Source organism: Halichoerus grypus, chromosome 2 (assembly GCF_964656455.1).
Source record: "Halichoerus grypus chromosome 2, mHalGry1.hap1.1, whole genome shotgun sequence".
Lineage (NCBI taxonomy): Eukaryota > Metazoa > Chordata > Mammalia > Carnivora > Phocidae > Halichoerus > Halichoerus grypus.
The window spans coordinates 58,535,615-58,548,045 of NC_135713.1; the positions used below are offsets into that span (position 1 = coordinate 58,535,615).

Here is a 12,431-nt window from a genome sequence, read left to right on the forward strand (position 1 = left end):
GTTCGCAGCCTCTGGAAATCTGAGTGAGAACTGAGACCACCCGGCCTGGGGGCAGGGGTCTGGGCCTGGCAGTCCTGCCAGCAAGTGAGGAGTGTCTGAAAGGGAAGAGAGAAGGGTTGCAACTGAGAATGCAGTTTGGACCTGGGTTTCTCTCCAAATACCAGCACCCTGCCTGACCAAGTCCTTTAGGGTGGCTCTTCTAGGAGTAAGTCAGCTGCAGTGCCCCTCTTTCTGTTCCCCTAGTGAGCCAACCACCTTGTGGCCGCAAGACCTTGGAACAAAATGCCTGTCTGCCTAGACCATTTCCTCCTCCCACTCCCAGGCATCACCCAGCGAACTCTTATTCATCTTTGAAGTCCCAGCTTATATGTCACTTCCTCAGGGAACCTTTCCAAGGACTCCTCCCTCATATACACCTTCAGTTCTAGACCACAGCAGGACCCTCCTCTGCCTTCTTGGCACATCCTTCATAACACAAACTGCAGCGGTCCTGAAAGAATCATTTATTTAGTGTGTATTTTCCCCACTAACCTGTAGGCTCAAGATGACAGGGGCTGGAGCCTTTTTTTTTTTTTTTACTGCTTGGGTATTTCCAGCCTGCTTCTAGGCTCACTTTGGATGTATAATGAGCATTTGTTGAGAGAGTGGATGGCTGAATAAAAGGCAGATCTCTTGGAAGCAAAGGAGGGCTGGGTATTGTGCAGAGGTCCTAGGGCATCCTGCCAGTGCAACAGGGTGGTGAGTTCCCTCTGCTTTGGCTGCAACATTTACTTAAGAACAAGATTTTCCCCTAATGTCTTCATTTTTCAATTGCTTTCCAGGAGATGAATGTGCATAAAATTATCCATGGAAGGTGTACCTTGTAATAAAAACAGTTACCATTTATTGAATACTTATTTTTACCATACTAAGGCCTTTACATGCATTAATCATAACAGCTCACATTTACCAAGTGCTCACTAATGTGCCAGGTGCTGTTCTAGGCACTTTCCAAGCTATAACTCATTCATTCCCTGTCCTAGAGAGGTGGATACTATCATTATCCCTATTTTACAGCTGAAGCTGAGGCCCAGAAAAGTTAAGTAACTTGCCTAAGGACACACAGCTAGTGATAGAGCCAGTGTCTGAACTTACACAGTCTGTGCTCTTAACCTCTACACCCCATCACCTTTCCAGTATTGCATTATCTCAATAATCCTTACAACACATCTACGAGTATCGGAATCCTTCTTAGATTGATGAGAAAGCTGAGGTTCAGGGAAGGTAAGTACTCTGTGAAGGAGATGAGTTGTAAGCCTAGGAGTCTGTGATTCAAAAGCCCACGTTCTTCCCTGTCATGTTTTGACTTTGTCCCCTTGGGATCTGCCTGCTTTGTGGGGCAGGTTATATCAGTGATTTGAGAACAGAGTTTGAAGACATATGCAGGTCTGGAAAGGTACAGGGGACTGTCCCCAGGACTTGCCATGGCAAAGAAAACCTGATTTCTAGAAGTCCAGTGGATCCCACAGCACTGGACAAGGCAAGTTTGAATGCCACCTGGGTTGACTAAAGGATTTTAAAGGGAAATAAAAGTGCTAAGTACTTGGATTATCTTGGAGAGAGTATTCTGTGTGTGGTGTCTGGCCAGGAATTATTAGATAATGCCCATGGCAGTTTTGGCTTTCTCGGCTCCCAGCTACCTTGAGAAAGACCAACTAAGCCTGTGGGGCTGGGACTGTTGAGTGGCAGGTCTGAAAGGGAATAAGACCCATCTGTAATGCTAATGAGTTACCAAGTTGTCATGAGGCCTTATAATTACGCCTCACATTCTGAATGTACCTTAGACCTGAGTTAAAACCTCTGTCCCTTCCAGGCTAAAGGGTTTGGGATAATACTTATCCTCTCTGAGCCTCATTTTTTTTTTTATCTGTAAAATGCAGGTGATGCTCATAGCATAGACACTCACAGATGCATGGGTTTGATGGGAGAAGTCAATGAGACATTTATGCAAATCTCTCAACACAAAGCTCAGCATGCAGTATGCGGTCAGTAGGGTTAGTTATTGCTCTTAATACTGTCATCTTCGTCCGCAGCCAGATTTCCTTGTTGTGGGTGCCAGAACACTCTCCACAGTTTTTCCAGAGCAGGCAGAGCCACTCTTGGGACAGAGAATGGACAGAGTTTGGGGCAACCATCTCACACTTGCCTCACCTGTCTGAAAAGTGGGGCTGGCTTCTGAGAGCTATAGCATCCCGTAGCTCTCTGGGGAGATAGCCCTGCTGGCTATGGGCTCCCACGCCACTCTGCAGGACAGTCCTGGGAACAACTCCAATTTCACAATCAGTTTCATGTTTCAATGACTGCTGAAGTTTTAGATCTGGAAAAATACAGTAGTCTGTCCCTTCATTCTATGACTAAGTCCTCTCTGTATCATCCTCTTCATGCAGCAAGTAAGCCTACCTGGTTACTTGTAGTGACAGGGAGCTCACTACTTAATCTCATAGTAGATAATAATTATCATTATTAATGGTAGCAAATATGTATTTAAAACTTACTATAACCAGGCACTGTGTTAGACTTGACATTTAATCCTTAAAATGGCCTTCTGTATATGACCCCCATTCTGCAGAATGAGCAGTTAAGACTTGTCAGGTTAAGTCACCTGCCTGAAACCACACAGCCCATACCCTTAATGTTTGTGCTGCAGAGCCTAGATATTTGGAGGTCTACTTTTGTAGATTTCTTTGCCTCATTGTCCACTACCTCCTCCCTCCCTTAACTATTCATTAGCACTTCATTCTGGATAACTTAACTTACTTAGGCTACAATGGTGTGAAGCTGGTTTTCATAAGAGCTAATGTTTACTGATCATTGATTATATGCCAGACATTGTGTAAGTGTTTTTCATTTAGTCCTTAATCCTCACAACAATCCTAGAGGCAGGTGCTATCTGTCCCTTATTTTGTAAATGAGGACACTGAGGCACATGAGGTTAAGTAATTTGCCCCATCATTCACCTGGTAAATGATAGAGCTGATATTTGAACCCAAGGACTGACCCTGGAGCACAGGCTCCTAACCAGTGGCCCTTCCTGCCTTCTCCAGGACTGGGGAAGGACAAAACTTCTTGTGTAAGGCTGTCAGACAGGTTTCAAAATCCCTCCACATTTTCCTTCTGAAAGTCAGCCATTATTCTGGTTTAGCCCTGCTTTTTCTCCAGAAAATTTATATACCTTTGAGATGTTTAGTTCTGATCTTTAAAAACCATTGGTTTTCCATTTTTAAAAGATATTACATGGTCATTGTGTAAAATACAACTGCATGAAAAGGCTTTTTTACCAGAGCCTCTTTTTCATTGTGTTTGGTCAATTTCTGATGATTTTTTTCATCACTGCCAAATAGGGAAAGAATTGTATCTCACTATTCTCATTATGAAATTTATTTAAGATTGGGCATTTTTCCTTATGTCTATTGGTTTATACTACATTTGGAATGAAAAGTTGAAAGTGACGATTTGAATAATTAGGTCAAAGTAGAAACTACTATGTCCTAGACACAACCTAGGAAGCTTAGCAAATATAAAAATTTCCACTGTTATTATTTTTTTTTAAGATTTTATTTATTTATTTGACAGAGAGAGACACAGCGAGAGAGGGAACAGAAGCAGGGGGAATGGGAGAGGGAGAAGCAGGCTTCCCGCTGAGCAGGGAGCCCGATGCAGGACTCGATCCCTGGACCCTGGGATCATGACCTGAGCCGAAGGCAGATGCTTAACGACTGAGCCACCCAGGCACCCTCAAAATTTCCACTTTTAAAACATGCATAGTTATATTCCAATTCTTCTGCCCACAATATCCATCCTGACCTTTGCACAGATAGTGTCCTAGAGAGTATGCCTGGCTAAAGGGAATGACCCTCTGTAGGCCTCAGGTCTCACAGGCTCCCAGCTGGCCATTAATTGGTAGGGAGTTCCCTAGCCCTTGGTGGTTAGGGCTTAATTAATATCTTGTCTGGAGTCCAGAATCACACCCCGGAGATAGTTGTAGTGGTTTGGTGCATGCCCAGTGGCTAGGAGTTATTGATCTTTGCAACACTTTATTCTCTCCTCCTTTGATTACTGACTTATTGAACACATACTGACTGGTTATGTTCCAGCCATGCCTTTGGTCCACAATGGATAGTCCTCATGAAACAAGTGTCCATTTAGTAAGTACAGAAACATTTAGTACTATCTCTATAGGTCAGAAACTTTAGACTTTCTCTAGAATAGACTCCTAGTCTTCTTCTCTGCCATGTAATTAGGCTCTACAGGAAAGGGTTAAGTGCCTAGGCTTTAGCTGGTGATTGACTTGGGCTAGAATCTTCCATTTTCTGACTATTAACCTGGAACAAGTGACTTGGCCTTTGTAAAACCACACAGAGTTGTCGTAAGGATTAAATGAGATTATCTATATAAAATGGCCAGCACAGTCAATGTTAGCTCACCAGATAGATCCTCACATGGGATACATGTGAGTGGGCCTTGGCTCACTTACTTTTCCTTGGGAGAGTAAGCTGTAGGTAAATATACAGGAGGAAATGTGCAATGATAGCATTCCCAGGCATCCTGTCCATCTCCCTGCCACCTCCATGCTTTCTGTACCACTTTAGCATTGTCTCCCTGTGCAGTGACTATCTGCTGACCTTCAGCTTCCCCAACTTGACTGCAGCCTCCTTGAGCGCAGAAGGTGGTCATAGTCCACTTTGAACCCCTGGTCCTTACCTCCAGCTTGACACAGAACAGGTGTTTCCTTCTTGTCAAAGCAATGAACATAATCCCATATTACCTAATTTGCCTTAGCTTCTGTGGCATGGAATAGTTGTTGTCATGGAATAAATATTTGTGCAACTAATTAACTAAGAGCAAATTAATTAATTCATTTACAAATTGCTTTCCCTTTTAGTGATAATGTTATCAATGATATATCATGAGTAGGTCTCTTGCTCTATTTATGACTCAGATTGAATTTGGTTAAACTTTACTGAGAACACATTATGACCTGGGGACTATGATAAACATTGTAGAGATTACAAAAACAGTACCTGATAATGCCACCTCGTATGGGATGAGTCCCTTGGAAGTGGTACAAAATGGTGTACAGAGTTGGGAATGACTTGGAGGAAGGTATTTGATTCCTTTTATATATTCAAATCCTGCTTCAGGTATCAAGGGACTTTACATTTTAAATAGGGTTAGACTTTATCCTCTAGGCCAGGAGTCAGCAGGGTTTTTTGTTGTCATTTTTTTTTCCTCTCTAAAGGGCCAGATATAAATGTTTTCAGCTTTCTTGTCCATACAATCTCTGTTGCAACTGTTCAACTGCCGTTAGGGCAGGAAAGCAGTCCCAGACAATATGCCCACAATGGCTATGACTGTATTCCAGTAAAACTTCATTTGTCAAATAGGCGATGGAACAGATTTGGCCAGAGGGATGGGGCATAGTTTGCTAACCTTTGCTTTAGGCAATGGGGAGTCATTGGTGGTTTTTGAGCAGGAGGTGCTTGATTCGATTTTTGTTTTTCAGAAAAGGCTATAGTTGCTGACACGTTGCCATCTCCCTTCGCTTTCTGTACTTAGAGTCAGTAATAATAACCCTTACTATTTATACCATACTTCACGACTTACAAAGCATTTTCAAATCCCATGTAATCCCTACTAGGAAGGTTGGGAAGCATTACCCCTGTTTTATGGAAGAAGAATCAGTTCCAGAAGAATTAGATGGTTTGCCCTAAGTCATGGAGGTTGAACTGGAACCCGAACTCCCCTGATGCCAGCTTGGGGCTCTAGTGGAGACCCCCAACCCCTATCCGCCCACTCCATTTGGCCGGCCAGATGTCTATTTTATGTGTTGGTTATTTTCCCCCAGCTGAAGGGTACATTCATAAAAGGAAGGAACATGTCTTATAGTCCTTTTATATTCTGCAAAGTATGAGGCACAGTGCCGAGTTTTTTGGGAAACACTTCAGAAATAATTATTGATCACTCACCACTGGATCTTGTGGTTCTTCACATCCAAGTTTAGATTACCTTCCACTTAAATTCAGTTAACTGCTTGGTCAGATCTGTTGGCAAGCATTACTGCATACCCATCTGAGATTAAAGAGTTAATGTTTGTGGTCCAAGCCTTTGTTTGTCTTTCCAATTGAAAATTACCCCAGCAGCCTTCTCAATAAGGAACAGAGAGCTGGTAAATTTTGGGGGTCTGTCTGAGTCTACACTTTCCCCAAATGGTCAAGAAGCCAAAGGGAATTGGCTTTCTTTTTGCCTTCCGGAACTGCTAAGCAAAAGTGTACTTGGGAGCAGAATTAGACACCAAAAGGCAAGGTTAAGATCAAAACTCATATATTTGGAGTCTAGAAAGGTATTGGATACGTAGTGATCATGAAATCTTTTTCTCATTTCTCAACATGCCATGTTTGACCTTTTCTCACAATTTCTGCGACTTATACCTGCGTCTCCATCATCTATCATCTGTACCACCAAAGAGAGGTCTCCATTTTTGCCCCCTTTACCATCCATCCACCACACAGCAGCCAGAGTGATTTTTATAAAATTTAATCAGATCACATCAGAGCCCTCTTTGAAACTCCCCAAAGCCATCTTACTGAATTTAGAGTAAGGTCCAAACTCTTTACAAAATCTGCAAGAACCTATATCACCTGGCCTTGATTACCTTCCTGACTCCATCTCACATCACACCACCTTCACCCTTGTTTTCTATGACCTGGATCACTCGGTGCTGGACATGTAGGATTCATTTTCATCATCTGGCCTTTACACTGGCTATTCATTTTGTCTGGACTACTCTTCTTCCAGCTCTTTTCAAGGTTGGTCTCTCACTGATGATGCCTCAGCTCCAAGAATGTCCTCTCCCTAATCTCTTCTCCATCCTCCATGTCCTCTGTGGCCAGTGCCCTATTTTATTAGCTTCTTTATTTATTTGCTGATTGTCTGTCTTTGTCCACATTTATTGAGAACCTCAATAAGCATTTGCTGAATGAAGGAACAAATGAATTCTTATCATTAGAGTCTTCAAGGAATCATACGACCTTAGAAATACAACAGAGAACTTTAAAATTTTAGACCTTGGGGACCATTTAATTCAATGGTTTTCAGATCTTCTTTAGCTGTGAAATCATATTTCTAAATCCAAGCTTAAGCCCAATCCCAATATCTGATATGGAATAAAGCTAAGCTGTTCTAGAGAACGGGATGCAGTGCTCCTCCAGTCACTCTGAGTCACACCCTGGAATCCTAGGGCTTCAAGCAAGCCCAGGTTGAAAATAACTGAAGCAAACCTCCTCATTCTACAGATGGGAAAACCGGGGCTCTGAGCAGTTCTCCTCTACCCATAAACTCTTCAAGAAGAAAGGGGTCACTGGTTTGCATCCTAGTCCCCAGCATGGCTCCTGGCACAGAGCAGGAGCTCAGGGAACATATGTTGAACTGTTTAGGTGACACACTGAGTTGAAGCAGAAATGGAACTGGGTGCCAAATTCTGGAGGCTCTGATCTTCCAATGCAGCAGTGAGGATGGTAGAGGGACAATGGCTTCCATCTAGTTCAGGTTCAGGCACCTCATTTGGAACCAGGTTTAGTAGACAAAACCAGCATCATGCTCCCAAAGACCTCTCACATGGATGGAGAAGCCACCAATGCTATTATTTTGTACCACTCCAACCCTCTGATTCCATTCGTCAAAGAAAGCAGGGAAGATAGTATTGCCATCTCCCTCTACCTCCTCCTCATTCTTAGTCTCTTCCTTCCTCCTCTTCCTTTTTTAGAAAATTATAAAATGTTTCAGGCATGCAAAACAGCATAGAGGAGAGTATAGTGAACATAACAAACACTGTGAACCCACAGCTTAGCTTCAGAAAGAAAATGTTACAAATCCAGCAGAAACCTTCCTCCTTTGTTCCTTCTCCTCTCTCCTTTTATTCCCTTCTGCCTTCCCTCCTTCTCTTCTGTTTACTCCTGCCCTCTCTCCTCGTCTCCTCCCCCAACTCTCTTTGCCCTGCCACCTCTCTTATTCCCTTCTACATCACACTTTTCCCTCCTCATCCTTGTCCCCTTCTTTTCTTTTCTTCCTCATCAGCCCCTTCTCTTGCCTTCTCTCCTGCCTCTTTAGTAAGCACATGTGGGTCAGTGACTCATTCCTATGGCTGTTCACTATCAAGGGTGGGAACTCAGTATCTCTTAGAATTACCTCTCCTACAAACCTTAGGGTACCTGCCCTTGCAGGGATAGTTCTTTGGTCCACATGTCCCCCTGGCTTGAAGCACTGGGTGCTTCTGCTGCTACTTCTGAAAGGTCATGTCCAGCTTGGGTGAAATTTTACTACCATCAGATGCAAGCACTGGCCAGTTTGTCCAGCTTTTTCTCGTAGAGGAAAGAGCAATAGCCTGATATATCACCATATTTTACTCAGCATTTCCAGAAGGTTTTTCTGATATCTCTCACTGCATTTCTATTTCTCTATATCACTGGGGACATTTTCTACTACTTTTTAGGTTATACCCTTTTGACTTTAAAGAATTTGATTTGTTCTTCCTGGGACCAGACACTGGGAAAACTGCCTGCTCAGACATATGGGGGAATCTGGACCCTTTTGGACTTATCATTAGAGGAATAACTCTATATGTCAGCTGGGAGTGGGAGTTCAGGGTTGAGTGATTATGCCTCACCCCCTTTCTCCATCAGCTCAAGACCAGAAAAGCCAACAAATAGACCAGTGATTTGCATTCCTATAAACAGATTCATTCATAGGGTAGAGTTGGCTCAGGTCACTTCTAGGTTCTTTTTCAATGTTGAGACTGATGCTTCCTGTTTCAGTATGGGGGAGGGATCCAGTGACAGTGGAAGGCAGGAAGGCCCCTTTAGTAGCACCTTTTTTGGTTCTGTGGCACCTGGAAACTCTGTTTCCCTCTTACATAGTCTGAGATTACGTTTGGTAATTTCATCCTGTAGATTATCTACAGCTGTTTTGAATAACTTGGAAGAGTCTTCCCATTCCAAAAAGATTTATGTTCCTGTGTAAAGCCATCGGACATATTTGGTTGATTAAAGTGCTTGTACTTACACTAAAATAAGAATGGCTCCAGTGACCCTTCCACACTCTTTAGTAGCAATGCTAATGTTTTCACAGCGTTTTCAGATTTACCAGCCAATTTTAGCCTCACAGTAAGTTCTGCCAAGACCAGGCATTATTGCTTCCATTTTGCAGATGAGGAAACTGTAGAAGGAAAGAAGATTTGACCAAGATGAGTGAGTGTGGTCTGGCATACCCAAGGACCTCAAACCTTTATTAGATCAGGGAGCTTCCCTGGGGCCTGGAGGAAATTGAGTGACTACCAGAGCTGCCTTGAGTGAGGGCCAGCAGAAGCAGCCGATAGCCTGGGCTTGCCAGGGACCCCACCTCTGACATACACACACACACACACCACACACCCACCAGGAACAGTTGTCAAGCCCTGGACTCTGCAGTGCTCCATCTACTGTGGTACTGCAAAGCATTGGCAGGCAACTGCAATGAAGGCTTTTCCACTTCTGGATCCCTGCCTACACTGCAGAATTTTAACAAGGAGAAGGGAAGGGGGGGAGGTTTATGGTCTGATCTAATCACAGATGAACTGAGAGCTCAGTGGCAGCCAGCAGTTCCAGAAGCAGAGGACTTCAGAGCTATTAAAGAGCCCACCCTTCATTTCTGAGATGAGCAAATGGTGTGCCCAGCCAGTATCATGTGTGGCACGTAGTAGGTGTTCAATAAGCAATGCTTACCACTGTTCTTATTCTTTTCATGACTACAATTATGCATTGGGCCCCAGGTCACACAGAGATAGCACAAAATTCCAGGACCTGAAAGTCCCTGCTGGAGGCTGTGGCAAATCTCAAGTAGTATTAAGGGTGGAATTAATAAAAACGACGTTTAAGGGGAAAATGCTATCAAATGTCTCCTCTCGTTTTGTTGTTGTTCTTTGTGAGACTGTGGGACCAAGAAGCTCTCTCTCTGGCTTTTTGTTGTCCATTTCTTCCTGAATCCTTCCTGGTCCTCTGTTATAGGGACCTCAGACTATTGCTGAAGCCAGTGTCCCCTTTTGGCTCTCCCATATGCTCTCTGCCAGTGCTAGTTGTGAAGCCCCGTCTGCCTCCCATCCAAATCACAGGCCAGTGAGGACACCTTTCATTGCCTCTCACTTGATGGGCCCACAGTGTTTGCCTTCCTGTGACACACCGATATTGGGCAAATTACAAAAGCATAAAAGTTCATGTTTCATATCTTCTCTCTTCTTCCTTCTTTCTTCTTTCTCTCTCTTCCTTTCTTTCCACTTTCCTTCCCTCCTTTCCTTCTTGCAAGGGCAAGAACATATGCACAGAGAGCCAAGCATTACCTTCTGGTAGCAGTCCAGCCTACACCCAGTCCAGCCCCTGTCCCCTGCCCCCTTGTCCCTCTCCAGGGTAGAAAATGGAGAAAGGCACTGAACTGGGTACATGCACCCCTTTCCTGAGGGCTTGGAGGCTCTCTTTGCCATCTGCACTCAACCAAGTCCCTCCCCACACTGCCTAACCTGGAGAGAAGCAGCCTCCTCTTGTGCTGAGAGCAGGATCATGCTTCTGGAGTCCCCAGTGTGCCTTGCATTCCTCAGACTCCAGCCACTGGGGTCTTGCCCTCCCTCCATATCTTCAACTCTAACCACAGCCCCGAGGAATAGGGGTGACATTCCATCTTCTGGAATGAAATACTTATACTTATTTGGTGAGATCTTTTTCCCACAAAGAGTTATTCCCATGTTTACACCTACCTTGCTGAATGACCTAGAACAAGTCACCTAATCTCTGTGAACTCCAGTTCCTCCTTTCAGAATGAGAAGAATAACTGGCTTATGTAATTAAGTATCTGGCACATAATAGGTATAGTAAGGATCAGCCAGCAGACCTCTTGGCTTCCTATCTTCCTTTTTTCCTGTTTTCTAGCCTATGCATTGTTCCCTGATTGTCCCACCTTGCCCTTGTCTTGCCTGGACATGGACCTTTATACAAATGATATGGTCTCAGGCCAGAGCCTGGCCACCCTCCATGAGCCCAGCTGGGCCAATACCTGGGGCTGTCTCTCTGTATCCCAGTGCTGTGTTTGAGTCTGGCTTGCTGGACAGGGGCACAGGATTGGGAGGAGTACCCAGAGCATGCTGGCAGACTATGAAGGAGCCAGAAACCACTACTACTGAGGGCAATGGTGAGCAAGTCCTCAAAGCCGACATCAGTATTCCCTAGGATGAGATCCAGAATCTTTTGGCCCCAGAGTTGATGTGGAATGGCTTGAAGTGGTCTGATAATTTAGTTAGTATAGCATAGTAGACAAGGACATACATTTTGAATTTGGGCTGTCTAGGTTTCAAACTGGCTCTGCTATTTTCTGAATCTATAATGTAGGGTAAATTACTTAACCTCTCTGTGCTTTAGTTTCCCCATCTATAATATTTGGCTAATAATATTACTTCATAGGATGACTGTAAGGTTTCAATGAAGTCACACTTGTAAAGCATTCAGAAAAGTGCCTGTCTGGCCAGAGGCACTTAATAAATATTGGCTCCTTTTATCATTACTAGTATCATTACTATTGGCATCATCATCATCATTATTATCAAAGTGTGAGAACCAGCAAAGCTGCTGCACTTAGTGGGTGAGAGAATTGACTGATAAAATAGAAGTGGATATATGAGATAGTTTACATAAAAAATAGATACAATAAAACTGAAAGCAATAGTAATTGGCAGGAGATAGGAGGCAAAAAATCAAATTAGGAAAGAGGAAAAAAATCAAGCATAAACTTTGCTGTGAGCTTCCTAGTAACCCATGGCAGAAAGGGAAACCCAATGAGACATGTCATTATCATTACTTAGTGTTAGGAAGTATATAATATCATCACTAGATACTTCAGCTCTAAGAAGAACTTATCATAAGAATATTCATTATGAATTTTTTTTTTTTTTTGCAAATCTAAAATTCAGGCCTCAACTCCAAGAGAAAAAAGAATTATGATGAGATTTGAAAAAAGTATCATAGTAAAAATGGTTGAAGGAATGTGAGTTCTTTTTTTTTTTTTTGAAATCAGAGGGGGAGATGAACCATGAGGAATGTGAGCTCTTTAATGCCCCAAAAAAGAAATGGTTGGGAGAAACATGATGTTTCCTTTGAAGACTTCCTTACCACATCAAGTGGGGAGTAGCACTGTTCTGCAATGTTTCTGAAAACAGAACCAGAACTCCATGGTAGAATACCTCAAGAATGCAAACTGAGTTTCAGCTAAAGACATAAATTCACCCAAACCCAAGTAATCCAACAGTGCAAGGAAGTGACCCCTGCAGTCCCTGTCCATGCAAATGTTGTCTATATGGCCACCCTTCAGGCCCATGTGGG

General features: G+C 43.4%; 1 protein-coding gene and 1 long non-coding RNA gene across 4 annotated transcripts in view; one reads left to right on the forward strand and one right to left on the reverse strand.

Moving 5' to 3' along the window:
• DOCK2 (dedicator of cytokinesis 2) overlaps window positions 1-12,431 on the forward strand; it is a 404,152-nt gene that overhangs the window by 215,205 nt on the left and 176,516 nt on the right. The window lies entirely within an intron of this gene.
• Window positions 4-12,431, reverse strand: part of LOC144381091 (uncharacterized) — a 95,547-nt gene continuing 83,119 nt past the window's right edge. Inside the window, exon 3 of the long non-coding RNA XR_013445612.1 lies at window positions 4-95. This is a non-coding gene — a long non-coding RNA (uncharacterized LOC144381091). The remainder of the gene's footprint in view (window positions 96-12,431) is intronic.